Source organism: Pseudochaenichthys georgianus, chromosome 15 (genome assembly GCF_902827115.2).
Source record: "Pseudochaenichthys georgianus chromosome 15, fPseGeo1.2, whole genome shotgun sequence".
Taxonomy (NCBI): Eukaryota; Metazoa; Chordata; class Actinopteri; order Perciformes; family Channichthyidae; genus Pseudochaenichthys; species Pseudochaenichthys georgianus.
This window is the reverse complement of record NC_047517.1, coordinates 35551215-35575644: the sequence shown is the minus strand read 5'-3', so window position 1 is coordinate 35575644 and position 24430 is coordinate 35551215. Positions and strand designations below refer to the sequence as shown.

At 43.9% G+C, this 24430-nt stretch overlaps 1 protein-coding gene across 4 annotated transcripts in view; it reads left to right on the top strand.

Annotated features, from left to right (window-relative positions):
- The window catches only part of ehbp1 (EH domain binding protein 1), a 188199-nt gene that overhangs the window by 149259 nt on the left and 14510 nt on the right, over positions 1–24430 (top strand). The window lies entirely within an intron of this gene.

Below are 24430 nucleotides of genomic sequence, written 5' to 3'. Positions count from 1 at the left end.
TGGATTGTGCCTTTAGGCCAAGGTCTGGAGGCATCAGAGCGAGATGCGCCGGTGACAGCTTCTAACTAAAGTAACCTTTATCACCCTCAGCAACTGAGGTCACCTATCTATAGGCTGTCATAGATGATAGATATTTCTCTCTGGGCCACGAATGTCTGATTGAAGCTGCGGCTGATTGGCTGTAAGCAAAACATCCGGTATTGATCCATCACATCTGACTGGTGGCTACACTTTTCTAGAGGACAGGGTGAGAGATGACCACCAGCTACCAGCAAAGGTTGATGCTTTTACTCTACCAGCCACACTGTTAACATTACATTACAATTTGGGGTGAAGTGTCTCACCCAGGGACACAACGACATGCTGACTGCAGTGGGGTTTGAACCTGTGCTCCCCTGATCTGAACACCAACGCACTATGCCACTGCGCCACACGCCTCCCTAACATTGGCTGGCCTTTAACAAGGAGGCCAGAAGTCCTTTCTTATATATAATGAGATGTTCACATACCTGATTCAATTTAGGGACTTACAAAGTATGAGTGCAATTAAGGACACTTCACAGAATGTTATTTCTGCTTTTTTTGGATGCCAATAAAAAAGTTGTAAGACAGTGTCCTCCTTAGTTCTGGACAACGTCATTTAAACTATATCACCTATTACATGAAACTCAGTTGGAAAATAATTAGTAGTGTATTTCTACTCGACATACAAACCTGAGGCAGAAGTTGGGCTTTTGAGAAAGGACTGAAATACATTGTGTCTCCACTTTACACAATGTGTATTTAGCTGGAGTTCAGATGTGAACGAGACAGCGGATTCTATAACCAGGAATTCAGTTGAAGTCGAGACCGGATGTCACAGAAAGGCAGCCATAGCAGAAGTTGGTGTATTATGACAAATGGTATTAATGTCCTTCATCGACTATTCTCACTTTCACATCTAGCCATCTGGTAAATAGCCCCGCCACCTACACATGTAGATTACACCCAGAACGATGTGCAGTGTGTTCCTGGACTTAGTAGGCAGTGTGGAAGTCATGGCAGTATCTGTGATCATATGATTCCGAGCTCTTGAGTAGTGTGCGAGAGCTCAGTGTTCAGTGGGGTTGCTGCAGCGCTGCAGGACTGATGGGCAGATGGGAGCAGACATCGCGACTGACCCATGACTGATTGTTCATCTCTCTGCTCCAGCAGCAGAGAGCCTGGGAAGATCCACCGTGCTCTGCCGCGCCTCCATACCCCTCTTTGATATCACATGCTTTTGCTTTCCTCATCCTTTCCCCTCTTCTTCAAGTCGGTCAATCTGCCTATATGTGCACTTATAATATTTGCAATAAGGAATGAAGTCTTTAGTCATTTAGTTTTCAAATGCTTCCTTTTGTATGTCCTGTTACTTTATCCTTTTTCGCATCACTTTCTATTTGTTTTATTCCTTTTTATCCCTGCCACCTCTATTTATTTCTCCTTTCACTCACCCCTGCTCTCTCTCCTTTTCCACCCCCCCCCCCCCCTCTCTCCCCTGGTTTGGGCACAATGCAGCTTTCTGCGGCATTTTCTATTACGCCGCGGCCCTCCCCAGATGAATCCCAAGTAATTGGGGTGGTTAATTTATTTACTCAGAGGCAGTTCACAGCACATTAAATAATAGAGATAATTGAACAAGAATTGTCAAGTGTCTTCTGATATCAGACACATTACAGGAGGGAGTGTGCATAAAACTCCATTTCTATGCCCCCATTGTTTATGGTAATTAAGTACACAGATTTATTCCTTGGTTGCCTTCCAAGCTTATGGCAAGCGCCATTGTTGTCTTCTATTAATATGTAATCAGTAAATAGTTTAATTTTCTAATCTGCGGTTGGAGAATTCACTTTCTAACAACTCTTAATTACTGCTGGGCTCTAATGAGTCTCGCCATGCCGACGCGGCCAGCCAATCGGAGCCCAGGAACGGGTCGGGGGGGAATTTGAATTCCTGCGGCGCCCCCCCTCGACTAATGAACTTGTTATTCTTGCACCACTGGGAGCACTGTCCTTCACACATGCAGCATGAGGAGAACGTGCACCTCCTGCAACAGACTAAATATGTATACGAGTTTATTGAATATAGGAGACGTAAATGAGTGCATTCAGCAGAAGCTGTGTGTTCATTACATAGACACCATAACATGATTACATGGCTGTCTAATAAAACCTGTTTGATTATCATGTAACCTTTTATGGGCAGATTGAAAAGCTTGAACTGTAGATGCAGTCTTTAATATGTCTTTTATCACCATGCACATTTCTCTCAGAATTAAGATACCATTCTCCGTTATTGTGTTCCTGCCAATGCTTGTAAAGCCTCTGACCTTGGCATTGTTAGTTTTCTAAAGGTATTGTTACACAGGGAAAATATATCAAACACTCCTTATTGAAAATGCAGCTTGAGGTATGAAGAAGCATTCAAATGCGTCTTGTAGCCTTGGCAGAAAACCCCCTGGCCCCTGTTTGAATATCTCTCAACCACCCCCTACCTGGCCCCTGCACCTATTTACACACCTCCCATTTCAAATAGTTGTATGACCTGCAACAATGGACGCAATTACCCAAATAATGGCACTTAGCCGCGCCGCAAAGCTGCCTCTCACCTACTGCGCATTTGATAAGAGATACACAAGCAGAGAGAGGAGAGAATGAGATTTAGCTCTCCCAGATTAACATATGTTTAAAAATTGCACTCGAAGCCGATAAGATTGACACAGGGTTTTTACGGCGCGCGCTCCTTTAATCTGCCTTTGTGTCTGCGAGTCGACGAGAGGAGAATGGCACAAGGAGGGATCCGGCAAGAGCTTAATGTACTTTAACACATGCAGCGGATCCCCCTCAGCATCTGAGAGACGGGACGGGACGGACTGTCAGCGGCTTCGTCCGTGATTGTGTGGAGGATTGCCGATCGGCTTGTCAACCTGTGGCTCTGCATCGCAAGGAAACGCCGAGTCACGTCATATTTTTAGTATTTGTTTCAAAAATATGGATCTGAAGACTTTTGTATTTATACACCTCGTTTAATTCCTGGCTAACATAGTTCACATTTCACTCAGAGTGCAGGCATCATTGTGTGTTACACTTCCTCAGCATCAAGTGAGCCGGCCTCTCACGCCTTTCCCCTTGCCTGTCGCCCTAATCCAGCATTGTGGCAGCAGCAGCAGCATCTTATAGTCTGACTAAAGATTTAAGCTGAGCTACGTGAGTGGCATAAGGGACTCCAACACACACACACACACTCATAAACGCGTGCACATCAAGCCCTGCCTTGTCTCATCGCAGCAACACAAACAGCGTGTGCAGCTTTAAGTATATTATCAGAGCCAGTTCTTTCACAAACGTATTGCTGAAGAAGCTTAACATTAATTATTGTAACTTTGGGCAGATTACATCCGTAAGCGCGGGCAGACTCATCTTGACCTCCTATACGAGAGCTTAAAGACACAAGAATGGCATTTTACCAACTTTAATGGGATAACCAGTCTAATCTTTCGGCACCGACAGAAGAAAAAGTGTCTGGACTATAATACCCTCCCCAGTTCACAGACTCCACGATGGAGGCAGAGAGGTTTCAATGTTGGCTTTAATCAGCGTCGTGTTTTAGGTGCCTCTTTTATTTTGTCGGTGGGGAAACAAGTGATTTGGCGCCCTTTTGAAAACAAACCCATTAACATTGAGCTCCTGCCAATAAAGGTAGACTTGGAAGGACAGGCTGCGCTGACGGCGAGTCCACTGAATTGTGAGTGAAATGGCCGAGCAGGGAGATTGTGTCTGTTGTTTATCCATAATCACACACTCTCGTTTATAAGCTAAGCTCATGGCAACTGAGATAGACGACGGCCAAGAGGACATGTGTTCCTGCTCGTTGCCGTCAGTGTTACAAAAGAGCACTCGCTTTCTTCCAATCGAATGGTTTTGTATCAGTGGAATGTGTTTGTGGGCATCTTAAATTCATTTCACCGATCTCCCCTGTGGGGGGGGGGCAAGGAGACATCTAGGGATCACTCCTTTAAAACCCATTGCCTTTTTTTCTTGCCTTTGAGGGGACAAAACAAAGGATTTGAGCTTTTTGTTTTGTGTGGAAAATGTGTGTGTGACTCCAACGTTCAACTGGGTCAGAACACAGATTAACACCCCCACACACACACACACACACACACACACACACACACAGATACACTCCCATTCCCGCTCATGCCCTTAATCTCCTCGGCCATTTGAATGTTTGAGCAGCAAAACAATTTAATTAGTCAACTTGCAAGGACTCTGCACAAGCGACCAATGCTGAGCCCCCCCCCCCGCCCCCCAGTCCTGCACAGTGACACCACCCTCCCTCCACTCCCAGATGTGCACCGCTTCTCTCTCTTTTTTCTCCCCCCTTCCTCTTTTCTCCAGCTCGGTGTCAGCCTTTCATGCATTCTTTAACAGTGGGGATGAAAAGGGGGATTTTTAGGAAGATTAGGGAACGGGATCCTCGAGGCATTGTCTGAGAATCTTCACATAAAACGAGCTGGGAGGATGGAGTCAACGGGCGGGGGAGAGGGGAAGGGGGTGTCGCTGCTAGTAACGTCCCACAAGTTGAATATGCTGTTAAACGGCTATTATTGTCGGGGTTTTTCTCATTCGTCCGTCTTTTTATCGATGATTTTGCGCCTGCTTTTATTCGCAATTTTTCCCTTTTCTTCTCAATCAGATAAAGTTATGTCTGACTCCTCCCCTGATAAACATTTCCAGCAGAGGGGTGAGTAAGTGGGGAGTGGCAGAGAATTGGGAGGTGGACAATGGCCGCTTAGGATAATCTGCTCTTTATTGGAGCATCCCGCCAACGCTTTCATCAGCCGCCTCTCTGCCGGAGACCCCATGCAGCAGCCGCTCCAACACACCCTGCTGCAGGCTGCCAAACACATCGTCACACACACGCATATACACACACAGAATACACACACACAACACACACACACACACAACACATTAACAACCATTCTGAATTTGTTCATACATACACACACACACACACACACACACACACACACACACACACACACACACACACCATGTATACATCACTTCAGGGGACATTACATTGACTTACATGCATTTCCTGGAGACTTACCCTAACCTTAACCATAACCAACACATGCCTAACCCTAACCCTAACCAAGTCTTCACCCTAAAATTAATGATCCCCCTTATGGGGACCTCCAATGTGTCCCCATAAGGGAGGCGAGTCCCCACACGTGACTATGTAAATAGATGTAGGTCCCCACAAGTATAGTAATGCTAGTCCACACACACACACACACACACACACACACACACACACACACACACACAGGGGGCTCACTCTCAAGCAGTGATGCATACAAACAGAAAAATAAAACACTTCATTGTCTTGTTTTAGCGCTGTAGCTTAAATCGTATTTCATATAAATTAATTATATGGGTTCATTTGTTGGTTTTGAAGAGAAGTGAAGCCATCATGGTTTAATCCACCTGTTTTCTCTACCTTTACATATTTGTATTTATCTTCCATCACTTTGAAGACTTGACACATTAACAAACATTCTGAATTTGTTCACACACACACTCAAACAGCGATGCATACAAACAGAAAAATAAAACACGTTATTTTAGCTTTATTGTCTTATTGTAGCTTAAATCGTATTTCATATAAATTAATTATAAGGGTTCATGTGTTGGCTTGAAGTGAAGCAGTCATGTTTGAATCCACCTGTTTTCTCCACCTTCACATATTTGTATGTATCTTCCATCTCGACAGTTAAAATGGCAGATACACATAATCTCACGGAGCTCCAGGGATATGTATTATTCTTTGTTGTTAGTGTTTTATGTAGTAGATTATTTTTTAGTTAACAAACTGCAACCCCAACAACATAATTGAATTTCAACCTTGCAGTCAATTAATCAAGGCTTTCTTATGGTAACGGCTGCGGTGGCACTCCACAATGCAGGTTAATGACAGAGGTTTGGCCAGTAATTACACCATTCACTTGCTAACACAGCTGCTCGCCGTGCTACCGTTGTCATCACCCCCGCATACACACTCCTCCCCATTTCCCATTGTAATGAGCACTCCAGGCTACAAATACCAACAGCTGTCTGTCCCAATACATTTCCATTTAAATATCTATTTAAACACGGCAATTTTGCATGTGTGTATTGAGCCAGTGGCAGTGGCAGCCTGGTGTGTGGTGTCAGTCGTAATGTAATGCTATGCCACATGGAAAGGATTTATTTGACACATTTACAAACACATTAGGGACAGTGTGAATTAGGGACGATATCAAACCGAAGACTTTTTCTGCTTTACAGAATTCCGTTTTTTTTTTTAGTAAAAGGAGGACTGAGCTACTGCCCTTAAGCAGAGCTGCAAGAGAAAGGAAACCGGCAGCACAGATGAAGAAGGAGCGGATGTAGTGATTGTGTAACAGCGAGAGAGGGGGGGGGGGAACTAGTGAGTCTCAGCGCAGAGATGTGAGAGGGATGACTAATGTTGTTAGCAGAGCCATTACTGGTCCGCAGATTAATTCATCAAGCAAATTCAACAATCACCCTCTGCTTCTTGTCACAAGGCGTGTAATATGACACCCCTCAAATTTGTTCTAACATCTACCCCAGGGGGGTCGAGCTGTCCCCTCCTCTCTCACACACACACACACACACACACACCCTCCTTCTCTTTGCTAATGGAGCAGGCGGAGCCACTTATGCTAAAAAGATTGCAGCTGTCTGTTAGCCGGTTGAGGGGGGGGGGGTATCACTGCTCTGCTCACATACTCACACTTTTTCATTCAGACATTTCTCCACCCCCCCTTCTCTATCTCACTCCTTAGCAAATAAATAGAAATGCTTAACGTGTGTGTGTTGACCTTTGAGTGAGCCCCCGTTAAAGCGAAATGAGGGAATGATGCTTTCAAATCTATTTCAAGGTTCTTTATTTGTCATACGAACATAGCTACGGAGTATGAAAGTCTTAGGTCACAGGCTCCTCCAACGGTGCAACACAATAATACAGATACACAGAAACATATAGTGCAAGTCAATACAAGAAGAAAAAAAGTGAAATAGTGAAATAAGAGTCTATATGCAAGCTATTGGAATGATATATGATATATGACTTATTCATTTAGAAACCAATCCAAAACTGAGGCGTAATATCGGACTCTTTTATAATTCTAATTCCTACTTTTCTTCACCAAAACCTAAAAAGTTTGTTCGATTAAACTTTTTTTTCATTTAACAAAATAAGCCAGAATTTCCGTTAAAGATATATGCCCATATCAAATATCTACAAATCTGAGCAGACATGTGATGCCTGCCCTTGTTTCGTGACAGTTTTCAGTAATTATTGCCTTTCCAGGGGGTCTTAAAAAGTATTAAAGGTTGATAAATCAATTTAGCGAAAATGAAGGCTATTGAAAAGTGTTAAACGGCATTTTTAAGGTATTACATTTTGTAGCTTGTTTTCAATAAGTATATAAAGTGTCCAAAGAGGTTGTGTTCTACCGTCTGCCTGAATGTAGTCATGGCGTAGGTGTGTAGTGTGATTCTGTGTAGTTTATTGATGGCATCCTGTTGGATTGGACGTCATCTGAACAGGACATCGTGCGCTCACTGCTTGATAGCGCGCGAAGCTCCGTTTACGCCGGTTGCTAAGCAACATCGTTATGGGGAAATGCAAGTCTGCGTCCAAATGGTTGGAAGATAAGGAGGAAGGACAATCAATACTGTATATAGTCAATGTGAGGTAAAGTGTGTCGCCAAGGTAACCGGTTAGAACTCAAAGTGGCGATGAGGTCTTAAAATGTATGGAAAGGGCCTTAAAAAAGGTCTTACATTTGACTTCCTGCTTATACCCTGATTTAGACACCAAGCCCTAACAGTGTGTGTTCCCTTAAAGTGTGTTAAAGCGACTCCTGGCCTGAATCTGAAACCCTACACATGCATGCTGATGTTTGTGTTAAACTGTCCCAATTAACAGCGTCAACAGGTACCAAGGTTTACACTAGCACTAAATCAACTCGTGTTTCTCCGCCCCTCTAAGCTCCCCAAATGGTTCACACCTCAGTGTGTGTGTAAACATACACTCAGGGAGCTGAACCACCTGGCTTAACCTTAGCTTAGCCCCACAGAGCCCTGGCTTATCTGCACATTTCAACAGGGATTCCACAACACTGCTTTTAGCTCTGGAGCTGCATGTGGCAGAGAGGGAGCTGCGGTGTTTAGCACGGTTTTATAGAAATGAGAAACAAGTTGCCATCTAGAAATAAAGGAAAGCCAAACATTTCTTTTTTAAGACGGACTATTTCATCTCTTTTTACAGATGATAACTTTTCAGTTGACGAGAGTTGGATTGTATTTATCACGGTTGATTTCCACCCATATTCTTTTACATTTTATTTAACACGTAGATTTATTTTTAATGTGTTTTTCTGGATAAGTTAGACTTTGACCAGAGCGGTTTATTTTGGTATAAATGTAATTTCTGTGTCACTATTCTCAGTTTGATTTCATGCGATTCAGATTCTCTCTTTTTGTAATAATTTATGAGGAAATTAAATTAAGGTTCACAGAAATGTACTATTTACTATCCATCGCTTTCTAGTCGTTTTATACATTTCATTGCCTGAAAATGTCAAGAAACAAGCCATGTTGGTTTCTCTAAAGCAGAACAGGGACATTACACATTCTATATTTGCGTTGGAGCTTTTAACTTTAAAAAGTGTCGTCTCAGTTTAGTGTTTTTAGCAGCCAAACTAAATAAAGTTACAGGCTTATTCATACATATTTGTTATGTTTAATAATGTTCTGAGCAGAATCCAGCTAGATGGCATTGCAGACCCCCTCTTCACGTGCCCCCTGCTAGCTGTGCTGATTATGTAAAAACTCCCCCCAGCCCGGCCACACTCGAGCAGAGCAGTCAGAGGAGAAAACCAACCCAGGGCCTAACAAATACATGAAGGTTCGGTTTAACTAAATCCCACAGATAATGGCTACTGTGTCAAAGACTAAAGATAGCGGGAGGGGTGGAGGTGCTGCTGGTGGCGGTGGCGGTGGTGGTGGTGGATGGAGAGGGGGTGTGGGGCGGTGGGATTACTCCGGCGTTTTGCATCAGTTGCTTTCAGCTGGGTGGCCCTGCTTGTCAAAAACAAGAAGAAGGGAGAGACGGAGGGAAAGAGAGAAGGAGAGAAAAGCATTTAACGCGGCACATTGAGAAGGAGAGGGCTCTTAATGCCATCAAAGCAAGGGGAGAAATCAGCCATTAATTTATTCCGGCCCTCACACACACATTCAGGCAGGCAGGGGGGCCGGCATGAAGGTACACACACATACACACACACACACACACAGACCATGTACACGCCTTCTGTTGTTTTCTCCAATTGTAAATCATTTCAGTAACATCTGGTCCACGCCAGTGTTGGAAGCCCACCAGGACCGGGGTGGACAAAATATATCCACTGATCCCCTTCCCTCTCTGTCTGTGTGTGTGTGTGTGTGTGTGTGTGTGTGTGTGTGTGTGTGTGTGTGTGTGTGTGTGTGTGTGTGTGTGTGTGTGTGTGTGTGTGTGTGTGTGTGTGTGTGTGTGTGTGTGTGTGTGTGTGTGTGTGTGTGTGTGTGTGTGTGTGTGTGTGTGTGTGTGTGTGTGTGTGTGTGTGTGTGTGTGTGTGTGTGTGTGTGTGTTTTAAATGATTTGTGTGTGGATTGAATTATAGTCCTGACGTGAGGAGAAATTCTTCACCCTTAGATTCAGGAGGAGGGGGCAGATGACTGGGCTATTCATTGGCTGATAAGAACTGATGGGGAGGTTAATAAGCTACACACCCAGGTCATCACAGGCTTTTACTGGGCTACAGAGGAGGATGGAGGACGATGGTGGTGATGGTGTGGGAGTGTAAATGTGTGTGTGTGGCAGGTTGTAAGCCCGTGGAGTGCATCTCTTCAGTATCTGTCCTCTGAAATACCTTTTTAAGGCCCCTCGGAGATCTATCACACAAAATGTGCTAAATTCTAACTTTGCAAGTCAGTCAAACTGTGTGTGCTTAGTAGGTAAACATGTAGTTCTTTGGCATAAATGTCCTTTCAAAGCATCTTGAAGGAAGATGCATGCATGGATCTGAAGCATGTTACGTTTATTAAATTAGAAAATATAGTGAGTCCACTAATCGGCATGGAAGGCAGCCATTTCTCTTTTGTTGTTTTAATTGACATTAATAAATAATCTGATCATTGGAGACTTGTTGCTCCTCCTACTGCACATAACCGTCCCAATTATTGATCTCTATAGTAAGTCTATAAACAAGCCACTTTTGTCCAGACAAACTTTGGCTTTGCACTCACAACTGAGACATACATGTTTGTGTGTGTTTTCTTACTGAAGAGTTATTTATAAATGAGAAATAAATTAGTTAGTTAGGGAGAAATGTGTTTGTAATCTGTGTGTTTGTGTTAACGGTTCATTCAGAATAGAGGATTGCCCATTCAAATGCAATTGTAGCCCGCTTCTTGTAAAACAGATTTAAAAATATGTAACTTGGAATGTAACAATCAAATTATAGAAACTATACAAAGTGTCACTACAGGAAGAAATAATAATTGTATTTATTAAACATTACACTTGTATTTGTTAAGCAGCTTCACCTTTTCGGATAGTCTGAAGCCAAACATTGCTGTCATTCACAAACACATTTCAGGCTACATTTTTTCCCACAATTCTCCTGTGTAACCTGAGGCTATCGGTAAGCACCCCCACTGAGCAGAAAACAAAACACTCAAACCGAAAACAGACTAATCTCTCTTTCCCTCTCTCACACACTGACTGTTGAATACATTTCCCTTCACCCCACCATTTTAAATACTTTAACTCCTTAACAGAAATACATCTTGAAATCTATAAAGACTGAAATGCACGTTAGCTTCATATTGTGAAACGTAGACACTACAACGGAATATATAGCAGGGAAAGTTTCTCATGCAGCATTGGCAACGACTGCCGATATCGAAAAGCAATCCAAGAGAGGAAGGTGATCTTATCGAAATGAGAATGACAATATTGGCGTTTCATAGATGTAGAACAAAGGTTGGTAATACAATATATAGTGTATGTATAAATAACCAATCAGGATATGTTTTTAAATGTATGACTACTTGTGCAGGTTACTTTGAAGCCTGGGCAATATGAGCGTAAGACAGAGATGGGAAAGCTGAGTTAGGATAGCTGTGTCTTCAAAATATTGCTGGATTTTTGTACATTTTGTCTTGGGAGAAAACTGCCTACGACATGGTACCACCTAAATGACAATAGGCTAAGAGTTTATTATGGAATATATGCCAAAGAACGGCATACATATACTACCTAACCCAACTTAATATGCAAACCTACTATCAGGAAGGTCTTCTCAATGTTTGGAGCTGGGATGTCTCCACCATAACATCACAACGTCAATACAAAACGAATGTAATGCAGCAGCTTTCAAAAGATATAAAGTCAGAATTCCCTTAATGGCTGATCCCAGGCATGTTAATGGGTGTATTGGTGCGGATGAGTTTAAACAGGTGGAGCTGGAGATGTTCTCCCAGTGCGCATCACCGCTGGTGTCGAGGTGACTGATTGAAGACTTTGTGTTGTATCACTGAAGCCGAATAGAAGCCGGCCCCCAAAGGTCCAAGCAAAGGCTCTCATCCCGAAGAATAGAAAAAAGGCACCAAGCAGGACCCTAGCATGGGGTCTCTCCCCTCCCCTCCCCTCTCCTCTCCCCCCTCCATACCTACTCTTGTCCCAGGGCTAATAGGGAGGCGCCTATCACCCACTCACCTTAATAATAAAAGAGATCCCCCTGTGGAAAGGAGCTAGCATGAGCTGGTGAAGATCACGCTGTTAATAGGATGATGCCTTTTGGCCTTTTGTCATGAGATTATGAACGGGGATAGCCTCTCCTCTCGGCTCCTCCACTCTTCTTTGCTCTTCCCTCACATGGTTACCGGCCTCCTGGAGGGCCCCGTTGAGTTGGAGTGGAGACAGGCGTAACCGAGGCTTTGTTCCTGTGCTTGTATGGTAAAAGACTCGCTAATGAAATACCTTTTAGGGGGTATCGGCAGGTGAGCTCCCCAATCAGGCGCTTCAGCAAAAACACACACAGGCGAACACACACTCACATATTCTCCTCTGCTCTGCCCCCTCTCGCTATATTAATTACCTGAAGTGCTCTGGCCTCGCTAAAAGCTCTCGATTCTGCCGCTCTCTCTTCATCCAACACGACAGCCACGACGGCCTAAGCTAGCCTAAAGTGGGGGGGGTGCAACAGAAAGGCAGGATGATAATAGAAGTAATGAACACGGGTGATAATAATGAGAAAGGTAATTGAGAAAATGGTGTATGGCAGCGCCCTGATTTCCCTTTTCCAGCCCCGACCTAAGTGGGGACAGGTTGAAAATCATCTTATTTAGAGCTCGGTTAAACGGTTCTTATAGGAGCCGGGACTTCTGGCGCTGAAACGAGCTGACGTGCATATCGCAGCGATACGGCGGCCTAACGGGTTAGCGAGAGTTTAAAGTGGCATGGTCCAAACAAACTGTCCTCTACTCTTCAGATTATTGTGAAACTCTTAAACGCTTCACTGCTGCGCTTTTCTTTTCCACTTTGATTGTTTTCCACTGAGAAAACTCTCCCCGTAGGACCGTGCATGCTTCGCAGACTCACCGTTTGATCCTCCAGCATGTCCATTTATGTCTGTATGTATTCTGCTCCGATAAGTCCCCGCCATTTTGCGCGTACGTGTGTGTGCGTCTTGTTTGTTTTTTATTTGACTGATCTGAAGTGTGTGTGTGCAACGCTTGTCTTCAGAATCAGAACCAAGTTTATTGCCAGGCACATGTAGGAATTTGCTTTGGTGTATGGTGATGCAAACATCTATGAGTTGTAGGAGAAGGTCAACAATATAACGATTATAAAAAGAAAGTACTTACAAATATATATTTAGCATTAAAAAAGAAATATGCATCAAATTGAAATATACAAAATAAACAAAAATGTGTGTGTGTGTGTGTGTGTGTGTGTGTGTGTGTGTGTGTGTGTGTGTGTGTGTGTGTGTGTGTGTGTGTGTGTGTGTGTGTGTGTGTGTGTGTGTGTGTGTGTGTGTGTGTGTGTGTGTGTGTGTGTGTGTGTGTGTGTGTGTGTGTGTGTGTGTGTGTGTGTGTGTGTGTGTGTGTGTGTGTGTGTGTGTGTTGTCTTTTCTTGTGTGTGTCTTTCTGTTTCCTCCTGGCCTTCTCACCCAGCCTGTGATAGAGACAGGGCGGTCTGGGCTTTAACAGACAGAGGCTGCCTCCACCAGCCCATAGTCTGCCACTCTCTGATAATGTTTATTGATTTGTGGCAAAAACACAATTTGATGGAGTGGAGGGAGGGAGGGAGGGAGATGTGGGGGAGTTAAGGAAGCGGGAGGATTGTATTTGTGTGATTGTCGCAGCTTGGCTAGACAAATGGAAAAATAGTCCAGAAATGGCATTTGTTTTCTTGTAATCCGATTATTATAGTCCAGTTTATATGAAAGTTAAAGGTGGGGTATGTAAGTTAAAAAAAACGGCGCGAGATACACTTTTTGTTATATTCCATGGAATGCTCTTAACATCCCGATAGCAATGAATATAGACTTAGAGACTTAGACATACTTTATTGTCATTTCTACAAGACACAGAGTGCACTATTAAAACGAAAATATCTGAAGTGCTTTGACAAAAAATCCATAAAAACATGTCATCTCTGGAAGCCGTGGCGCTGTAAAAAGCACGACCAATCGTCTGAGCCGGCCCGGCTAAAATAACTGGATGGCCTACCTGCCTGTCAGCCTCCCATCGGGGCACAAACTTATCTCGTGCCCTCATTCAAAAGTCAAAGTCAGCTTTATTGTCAAGAATTCTACATGTTGTACATCCAGAAATATCGTTTTTCTTTAGGTCCTACAGTGTGACATATATACATCAAACAACAACAACAACAACAACAACAACAACAAAAAGGGCCTATATAACCGGGGTATACAGTTTAAAATGTTATTAATATGTTAAAGGTTTTGTGTGTGTGTGTGTGTGTGTGTGTGTGTGTGTGTGTGTGTGTGTGTGTGTGTGTGTGTGTGTGTGTGTGTGTGTGTGTGTGTGTGTGTGTGTGTGTGTGTGTGTGTGTGTGTGTGTGTGTGTGTGTGTGTGTGTGTGTGTGTCTCATTGGTCATGTGCGCGTTCGTGTGTGTTGGAGGAGGGGCTCTGTGAGGAAGTGGCAGATCTTGTGTGTGCGCGGGCACAAAGTGAAGTCTCCCAATGTGAACATTTCATCTCCAGAGTGAGTCTATTATGTGAACTCTGTTTGCCCGAGCCCCCGCCTCTTTTTGACCTCTGAGGTGGAGCAGAGAGAGGTCGCTCTACTGTTAGCTCCGAGGTCACACGTGTTTGCCAAAGGGGTGTGTGTGAGAGAGAGAGAGAGAGAGAGAGAGGGAGTTAGCAGGGGAGAGCAGGGAGGCGTGTGTGTTTAGGAGAGAGGAGGATGAGAGGAGGAAACATATTAGCAGGACAAACCTATCGTCTGTGTTTAACACGGGCTCTGAACACAAATGTTCAAACGGTGAGATGAGAGGAGCTGCAGATACACACTCTGCTCATTAAGAGAGGCTTTGGCTGTGTGCAGATCATGTCCCGCTGAAACACTGCTCACGATCACGGCCGCACGAGAGACATCTACAACCGTGATGCCACTTTCTTCTGCAGGATGTACTTACTGTTGCTCCATAGTAAACACTTTGTAATGAATGTTCTGGAGAAGTCTCTCATGTTGAACATCGTAACTAAAGCTTCAATCTCATGTCTTTCGTTTTCCTAAATTGCCCGCTGTTTGCAGCTAATGCATAATAACTGTCTTATAGTTATGTGTGGGAACTCAGAGCGCTTATTCAAGGTCAGCGACAGAAGCACAAAACGCAATCTAAAAGATATCGAATTAAAAACCACAATCCATTTCTCACTTAAACCAAACCTAGTGCGTCTGATGCCTACAAAATAATGAATACTATATATATACACATGTATTCTTTCATTATCAGCATCATTATCGCCATGTAGCCAATGGAGAGACAGAAGGACAGTTTGCAGATACTGAGGCACAGCTATGCTTTGATTTCTGACATGTGATCAAGTTATAGTGATTAACTGGTTTCCAACCGAGCCAGTGTTTCCGCCAGACCAGGGCTGAGGGGGGGGGGTGACGTCACTTTGTGTCACGTGACTTGAATTTTTAATTGAGCCGTCCCTTACACTATCTCCTTACGTCTCCCTGCCGACAGGGACACCCCTCCTGGCACGGTCCTTGGAAGATGCGGCGGTGTTTTTTTGTTTTTTTCGTCGCATGAACGCACTTTGCTGGCGGCGAAAAGAGTCCCACCAGACTCCTTTGCCCCTCCGACAGAAGGATGTCCTTTTTCCTTTTCGTCATTTCAAGCGATAAAAACTTCTCTCAAATTATTAATGTTTTTGGACGCCCTCGGCTCGAGTTCAGGGCGTTCCGAGCCGAATAAGGGCGTCATATGACGGCACGACGCCCGCCTGGCGGAAACGCTGAACCTAACCATTCATAGTTATAGTTATATAGTCATAGTTATTGATCGTTGTTGAGCCTTTTTAACATCCAGTACAAATGTTACCTCTTGGATTTACCACTAACACCACAACAGCTGTTCATTTCAAACCCTTACGGTCTGTTATTGTATATCAGTATACTTTAGTATTGGGCCGTGTCTACCCCAAAGAAGTCAACGGTAGACTTCCACCGTTCATACACTTTGTAATTAGAAACAAGTAATTATGCAGCTCCACTTATGATTATGTAAAAGACCCGATTCCTCCCCCTCCTGCCTCTCTCCTCCACCTCCATCTCTTTTGTACGGCGTAAAGCAAGCAGTGGTTGACAAATGACACTGGTGGAAAAGGCAGTCATTGTGGCTCAGTGTGAGAGAAGCTTTTTCCTTTTTCACTTTTCTCCTTTCCCTATCCGGGGGGGAGGCAGCGAGGTGAGTGTGAATCGGTTAATGTGCTCCATTCAGCAGACATTATACACAGGTTCAATAAAGCAGGAATCTGCTCTATACGCTGCCACCATTGTGCCATTGAGGGCGGCTAAAAAGGCCTCGAACAAGCCTCTCTGCTCCGGAGAACATAGCCCTCAGCAGCACTCCAGTGGAGAGCGGAACAGAGGAGGAGAGAGCAGGAGGAGTCACATGTGAGGGGGGGGGGGGTGATTCTCTCACATAAGTGATGTAATGTTGCCCAGTTGGACATTGCAGCAACTGTTGCCCTCGGCGTACATCGCTCTGAATAAAAGAGTGAAACATTAGAAGAAGAGCGTGTTGAATCTGATTATAACATTTACGCACAATTATTATAATCATTTTCGTTCCAATAACAAACAGTGTGAACGCAGATAGGGTCATCATGGGCAATTGCTCACTATCATGTAGAAATACATAAACGAATATACATGCAAAAGCACACACCTTCATATACACATGTATCTACTTAGATATGCATACTTGTACACATGTTGAGACGTATGAGGCTAACAAAGGCAGGGTTACATCGTGATTGAGCTTTTTGAATTCTCATGGGTCTGTGATTCCTCCATTTATAGATAATGGTCCTTCTGCCGGGCCTTAGTACGGGGTTACGTGAAGCAAGTTAGTATATAATAAGGACATCAGTTGGATTTCAATTTTTCATTCAGTTCCTGTACTTTTCAACGTAAGATGACTTTTTAAAAGATTTTGCCATCATTGAAATTCACCTTCAGTTTTAAAGAAACGTGTTGTGCTATTGCTTGCAAGCCTCAGTCTCCCCTTCCTAACGAGACACTCCTCTCCTCCTCACATTAATTAAATCAAGTCTTCAGTGCTCACAGCCCCCCCCCCCCCCCCCCCCCCCGCTCTGTGATTAGCCCGGCCCCTGTCATGCATATTCACATCGCTGCAGTGACAGCCTTTTAACGAGCTCTTACCTAATCACGGGAAACAATGTTCATCCTGTTTCTTTTTACTCCATTTCCTTTCATGCGTCTCTGGCTTTCATCTCCGCCGATCCCCGCTGGTTTCAGACGGGCTCGGCGGTCGGATGGAGAGCGATAAGAGAGCACGGCTCGTCCCTAAATAAACAGCCATTCAAAAAGTGACTTAGGGAAACGGAGAAGTCCAGCTCCACATCCTCCTCCCCCTCCTCTCCTTCTGTCTCCTCCTCTTCCCCGCCTTCTTACATGTCCGATAGACAAATTGGATTAGCAGCTATTGGATTAAATGGCAAAATGGTGGGATAAGAAATGAGATGAACGTGCTGTGATCACGGCTTTTAATGTGTTTCTCTTTCTGTCGCATTCATTTCCTCCCGTTAGCCGAGATCCCTCCTTCAAGGCCCCGAGAGCAGGAGTGTCTCTGGTGAAGTGAAGGGTTTCCTGCTTATCCACTTACCATAGTTATTACATGACTACGTTATGTTTAAACAAATAACCCGGAGGTAGTAAGTGGCCTAGTGGTTGAAGACTGTCTCGTTATTGGAAGGTCAAGTTATTGACCCCTGCGTGGCCCCCCATATTGAATTATTCATGTTTCATGAAATTGACTAATTGCACTGAAGCAATTGATTGATATGTTGAATAGAAAATGAATTGAAAACCATTTTAATAATTACCTTATCATTTAAAGGTGGGGTAGGTAATTCCCTTCAGAAACACTCGTTGTTATATTCCATGGAATGCTCTTAACATCCCGATAGCAATGAATACATGAAATGCTTTGACAATAAATACATAAAAAACGTCATCTGTGGAAGCCGTGGCGCTGTAAAAAGCACGACCAATCATCTGAGCCGGCCCGGCTAAAGTAACTGGATGGCCTACCTGCCTGTCAGCCTTCCATCTGTGCACAAACTCATCTCGTGCCCTCATTGGTCATGTGCGCGTTCGTGTGTGTTGGAGGAGGGGCTCTGTGAGGAAGTGGCAGATTTTCTCCGGTTGTGTATTTTCAAATTCTAGCGCACTCGAGCTGGTTTCTCCATTCGTACCTACCCCACCTTTAAGTGATTTTTTTTGGCAAAAAATGATTCTGCAATTATTTGCTATTTTTCAGTTTGACATATGTATACATGTAATATATATATATACGCTATTTGAAGACGCCACCTTAGCCTCTGGGAAATTGTGAATGGGCTTTTTTTTATAACACTTTGACATTTCATACATGGAAAGATTAATTAAAAAAATTCATATTTAAAATTAATTGCAGCTTCAGTGCAAAAGTGCTGGCTGAGGAGTAGCTCACCAAGCAACTACGTGTACACCTTAAAGGTAGGGTAGGTAAGAATGGAGAAACCAGCTCGAGTGCGCTAGAATTTGAAAGTACGCAGCCGAAAAAAATCTGCCTCTTCCTTCAGACTTCCTCACAGAGCCCCTCCTCCAACACACACGAACGCGCACATGACCAATGAGGGCACGAGATAAGTTTGTGCCCAGATGGAAGGCTGACAGGCAGGTAGGCCATCCAGTTACTTCAGCCGGGCCGGCTCAGATGATTGGTCGTGCTTTTTACAGCGCCACAGCTTCCACACATTACATTTTTTATGTATTTATTGTCAAAGCACTTCAGATATTCATTGCTATCAGGATGTTAAGAGCATTCCATGGAATATAACAACAAGTGTTTCTGAAGTGAATTACCTACCCCACCTTTAATGAAGGATGAACTGAGAAACACACTTGTAGTGATTGCTATACAAGGACATAGGGATGAACTTAAATCATCTTGATTTCATGAGACTAGATGTCTATGAAGAAGAAGTTTAGCTTTTTTAAGGAAACCTTTTTTGTAGCAGTTTTTATTTGCGATGCCTGTTAGAGAAAAGGAGGATAGTTTGTTTAATTCCAAGTAAAAAAACACTGTTTCCCTGCAATGCCTTATAAATCAATTAGTAATTGGCAAATAAAACAAGTCCATATTTTATCACTACAAATACTCCTTGCATGCATTTAGTCAGACCTAGAATAGTAGCATTACACACTTAATTAAAAACCAGTGCAGGCCATCAGCAGCAGCTTGACCACCTCAGGGTGAGTTTCATTATTCCTATCTACCCTGAATGCAACAGTGATCGCTATCTTAATCTTATTTGGCTATAGAGGCTCAGGCTGTCTGTTCACCCTGTCTGTTTCCTTTATATCTTACTCTCATATGGATGCATACAAACACATGACCCTTCCTAACCAGCCTTTCTTATTTCCTTAAGGATAAGAGTCTTTCTCTCCACGCGCGCGCACGCACACACACACACACACACACACACACACACACACACACACACACACACACACACACACACACACACTGCACTGTGTCATTGTACTCGGCTGTGTGTGTGAGAGACAGTGAAACAAGAGAAGAGGGAGACGGGCAATCAGATAGAGGGGTTGTCGGGATGTGTGTATCACTTGTATCTTGGCTGTGTGTGTGTGTCTGACTTGATTGTATCTAGTGTGTTTCTCACCATCGCAGCCGCATTGATCGCTGGGGTAACACCAAACATGATATTAATGACGATAAAGTTTCCTGTAGGCGGGGAAGCCCTGTGTATCTCCGTCTGACTCGTTTCACTAAGCCTTTGATGTCCTGATCAAACGTTGTACCCGTGCCAAACGTATTTCCCCAGTCTCCGTCGGTTTTGGCTTGTTTTTGGTTGAGAAACGGCGTGTAAGGCAAGCAGCAAGACCCAGAATGCACCCTGCCAAACCGCCAGATGCTTTGATCCAAGATGGCCCCCAGAGAGCCAGCATGGATCCACAGCTTCTCAGAGCCAAGGCTGGATTCATAGACACAGTGTCAGCGTGCCAGGGACATTTACACCATTTGTCTTCATACACACCACGCTCACAACAGCTTTCCCTCTGCTGTTGTCACTCCTAACATATGCCATGTTGTGGGCGCACTCGATACAGTACAACAAGGGGATACATTTTGGGAAAAAAAGGTTATATTACTTGGAATCAAACCTAGAGCCCTAATTTGTGAGCACAGCTCTAATTTAAGGGTATATAAAACTGTAACAGCAGTTCCTTTTAACTGTTATTGTATTTGATGTACTATGTACCTACAATAACAATGCAGTTAAGCTGATGAACTGATTTCATTGTGTTAACATTACTGCTAAAAAAAACTATTTCTCAAACGATTGTGGATTTCTTCAGAAACAAAACGAGATAACGATATATTCGACTAATCTTTTAAACAATTTACCAGAAAATATGTCAAACGTTTTCCGGTTCCAGCTTCACAAATCCTTCTCAAAGGACTTTCTTCTTGTAATATATTGTATGTTTAAGGATTGGATAATAAAAAGCTATTTAAAGATGCGCCCATGTGCCATTGAGATGGTCATTTTGACATTTTACAGACAAAGAAGCAACAAATCAAGTTAGGTTCTCAATGTTATTACAAAACACAGCAGGTACTTCCTTTTTTACTCCACCTATAGGTCTTTAATGCCACTGCCCTTAAGTTCTCCAATGTCATGTCAAATGTGTCTTATATTTGGAGTTTTTTATAACAAAAAGCATCCCTCCTCTGTCTCTCTCTGAGGGTCAGGTAGTCTCTGGAGGTCAGAGGTCATCTCTGGAGAGACTGAGCAGCTGTCGATCGTCCTCCATCCCCTCCTCTCTCTCTTGGCTTTGAAACCGCTCACCTGCTCGCCCTTATTCCCCCTGTCTCTCCCTCCCTTCGCTTCCACTCTGTCCCTCTCTCCCTCCTATCCTACCTTTCCTCTGACCTCCCTGTCTTTCCCTCTCCTTTCCTTCCTCCCTCCTCCTCCCCTCCCTCCTTTCATGAGATGCGGCTGGCGGTTGGCTGCTAGCTGCTGGCTGGCTAGCGGTGGGGGATATAGCTTTATAATCCCCCTCGTCTTCCAGCCCGCCTCGCCACAATGTCACAGCAGCTTAATATTTGCCATTATTATTTGCTTGTTTTATTTGACTTGGAGGCAGCACAATGACCTGTCAGCGCCGCTTTATCCCCCCTCCGAGTGTCGTCCGTTTCAAAGTTGACTACTGTAATCCACGAGCCCCCGATTCCGCTAAATCCTGAAGCTTTCTTTCATTCGCTCTTTTTCCCTCTCTTTCCCTCCCGCCCCGCTCCACCCTCCTAAATGAAATTACATACATCTGCTGGCTCAGAGTATCACGAATGTCCACACACTCACCGGTGTCCGCGCACACACACACCACACGCCTGCCTTTTGTCGTCCCCATTCTGTGTGTGTGTGTGTGTGTGTGTGTGTGTGTGTGTGTGTGTGTGTGTGTGTGTGTGTGTGTGTGTGTGTGTGTGTGTGTGTGTGTGTGTGTGTGTGCGTGCGTGCGTGCGTGCGTGCGTGCGTGCGTGCGTGCGTGCGTGCGTGCGTGCGTGCGTGCGTGCGTGCGTGCGTGCGTGCGTGTGTGTGTGATATCCTCCTGTCCTGAGCAGCTGAATCCATCATCTTTGCACAGATTGGGATCGTATTCCGGTGCCCATAACGCATCAACATGTTGTTTTTAAGCTTATACTCTTGCAATAAATGCGTGAGAATAATAAGCTTCAAACTCCACATGGTCCTCTTTAAATCTGTCATAAATAATACGTGCATAAGACACATATTAGAGACATGAATTGAAGGAATGATCTCAGGGATCCTTCCTGTATAAAGCATCAGAACTTGGCATGTTCTTCTTCTGCTATTATACTGTCCACTAAAGCCTGTCTTGTCATTCAGAGGACCCCCAATTAATAAATAAGTGGTATGAAATGTCTTCTTAGTGTTAATTCTGTTATGATGCCTGTCGTGGCTTTCCAGCTATTAAACCTTCCTCTTGAGAGCGGGAGAAAAGAAAAAAACCCAGCGAGAGATAATAACATAAGCCTTAAGACGATCTTTCATCTGGCGTCCTCTGTTTTCATCCATTTCTTCTCTTCACAGACGCGCTGAGTGTCAGATTAATGCGGCTGTCGCTGCTTAAATGGCCTCCAGTGCCACAAAGCTCATATCCCAATTCCAGACATAAACAGTGCTAAGTGAACTGACCGCAGCCGCGTTTATTTACACGCAGACGGAGAGAAAGAGACATCGAAATGCTAAAAACAAACAATTTACAACAATGAGCTTTAACACACATTTAACCCAAAACACTGACATATGTCTACATCTGGTATATTTTGATATAAGTTGTAGGAGAATTCTAATTAATATGTTATACAAATTCTTCCTCGCATGACGTAAAGTTATGACGACCCTTTTCTCTGTACAAGCTCGCCAAAATGGCTTCACCGGTCTGGCAGTATTTTAAGGTGTCCGAAAAAGACAGTAAAATAGCGGTGTGTGAAGTGTGTGAAGCAGAAATCCTGCAGCTCCGCCCGCTGTGACGGACCGGTGAGCAAAACACACACTAAGAGTTAGACCTAACACACTTAGCTTTATCTACCTCTGGAACTAAACTAGTTATACATATGTTTATTTTTCACTGTCGGGTCACTCATTACTGGTTCAGTGAGCTGCATGAGACGATACTGGCAGGCTGTCAGGAGAGAGAGAGAGAGAGAGAGAGAGAGAGAGAGAGAGAGAGAGAGGGAGAGAGGGAGAGAGAGAGGGAGAGAGAGAGCGCTTCCGCTAATTTCTCCCGTGTTATTATCCAAAGTTAACGTAAACTTGAATAATGTACTTCATTTGAATGTAATAATTATGTTGGTTGTTTGTGGAAGCGCCAGTGAACGAGCATTAACTGAGTTTTAAACATCACTTTAAATGGAAGATCCCCATAGGCCCCGCCCACTCGATCGGATCGGCGATCGGTATCGGCCGATACTGATTCCGGCAATTGGCCCTAAAATCGCCGATCGGAGCATCCCTAATATCGATACATGTGAACACTTGATCCTGTTGCTTTTACGAGATAAATTGGATAACAATTCATATATGTAATAAAACATTTGGGCTTGTTATGGGCCTATCTTAATGCTGTCACCACCATAACTGATGTTTAAAATACATTTAAAACCACCAGGCACATCTCAATAGAGAACCGCAGTGACGCGTCCTAAAACCCGGAAGTAAGTTAGCATTTTTACCACGTCCGGTTCCTTCGATAAAAAGCAATGGGATCTCTCCAGAGGGTTTTAGAAAATAGCTCCAAATAAGGTCTGTGGTTGAGACACATTGAAGACACGGATCACGTTTTGTTCTACGACATTAAATCCATCAGCAGAGACTCCGCTGGTGATTTCTGAAGAGTTTACGTGTCTGAAAAACGATGGTTGTTACCAAGTGGCTGAATAGGACTACAGAAGTTGTCGAGGCCGTTTTACGTCATTACACCGAACACGTAAACACTCCTCGAAGTTAGTTCCTGTTCTGCTTGAAAGCAAGTGCCTGCCTCCTGCAAAGTGTTCAAACAAACGCTTCAACTTGTACAATTTAGAATCTGTACGTTTGAATATGGATCTGAAGTCGGCGTGACGTTGAAGCAGCGACCCTGCTGTAGTTCCTTTATAGCATAACGTTAGCATTTTGCTTCTTGCGACTAGATTTATGCTTCGAAAATTATAAAAGTAGGGTCGACATGTGGATATTATCCGCTGAACAAAACGTGAACTGCGGTTCTCTATAACTTAGAAGTAGTTGAGGTCTAGTCCTTGCATTTAAAGAAATTGAAAAAAGACGAATGTAAAAAAATGTTTTAATATAGTTTGGACTTTAATTAACTTTCTAAATCCTTATAAACGTCTGATTAAAGTCCTCGGCCACCGCCGACAGACGCCTCATTGATGTCCGGTTTTAGCTCCAGGTGAAACACGCCCCATGGAGACTTTGTTGTGTTGTTGTTCACATTTAAAGGTTTCCTCTCAATGCACTTTGTCCATATCAGTTCTTTGCATCCCATTGTACGCTGTGAGTGAGTTGCAGCACAGAGCTTTAGCCCCAGGCGTGGGCTAGGCTTACATTAGCCATGCATCTGAGCTGTGTGTGGAACAGGTATTACACTAAGAGTCGGAGAGTTGCAGAGACGTGTTTTCTGAGGCCCGCTGAGTGATTGCTGGGATATGTATTGCCCTACAGTGAGAGGCTCCACTCTGTAAAGGCGCTCGACGGTAATCGCTGAGTTAATCCCGCCCGGTTGAAGCTGTATTGACGTTGTGAAGACATGGTGTGAAGTATATGTGAATGTTTACACAAGGAACATAAGCGAGAAGTGTATTTACACACACACACACACACACACACACACACACACACACACACACACACACACACACACACACACACACACACACACACACACACACATGAATAAC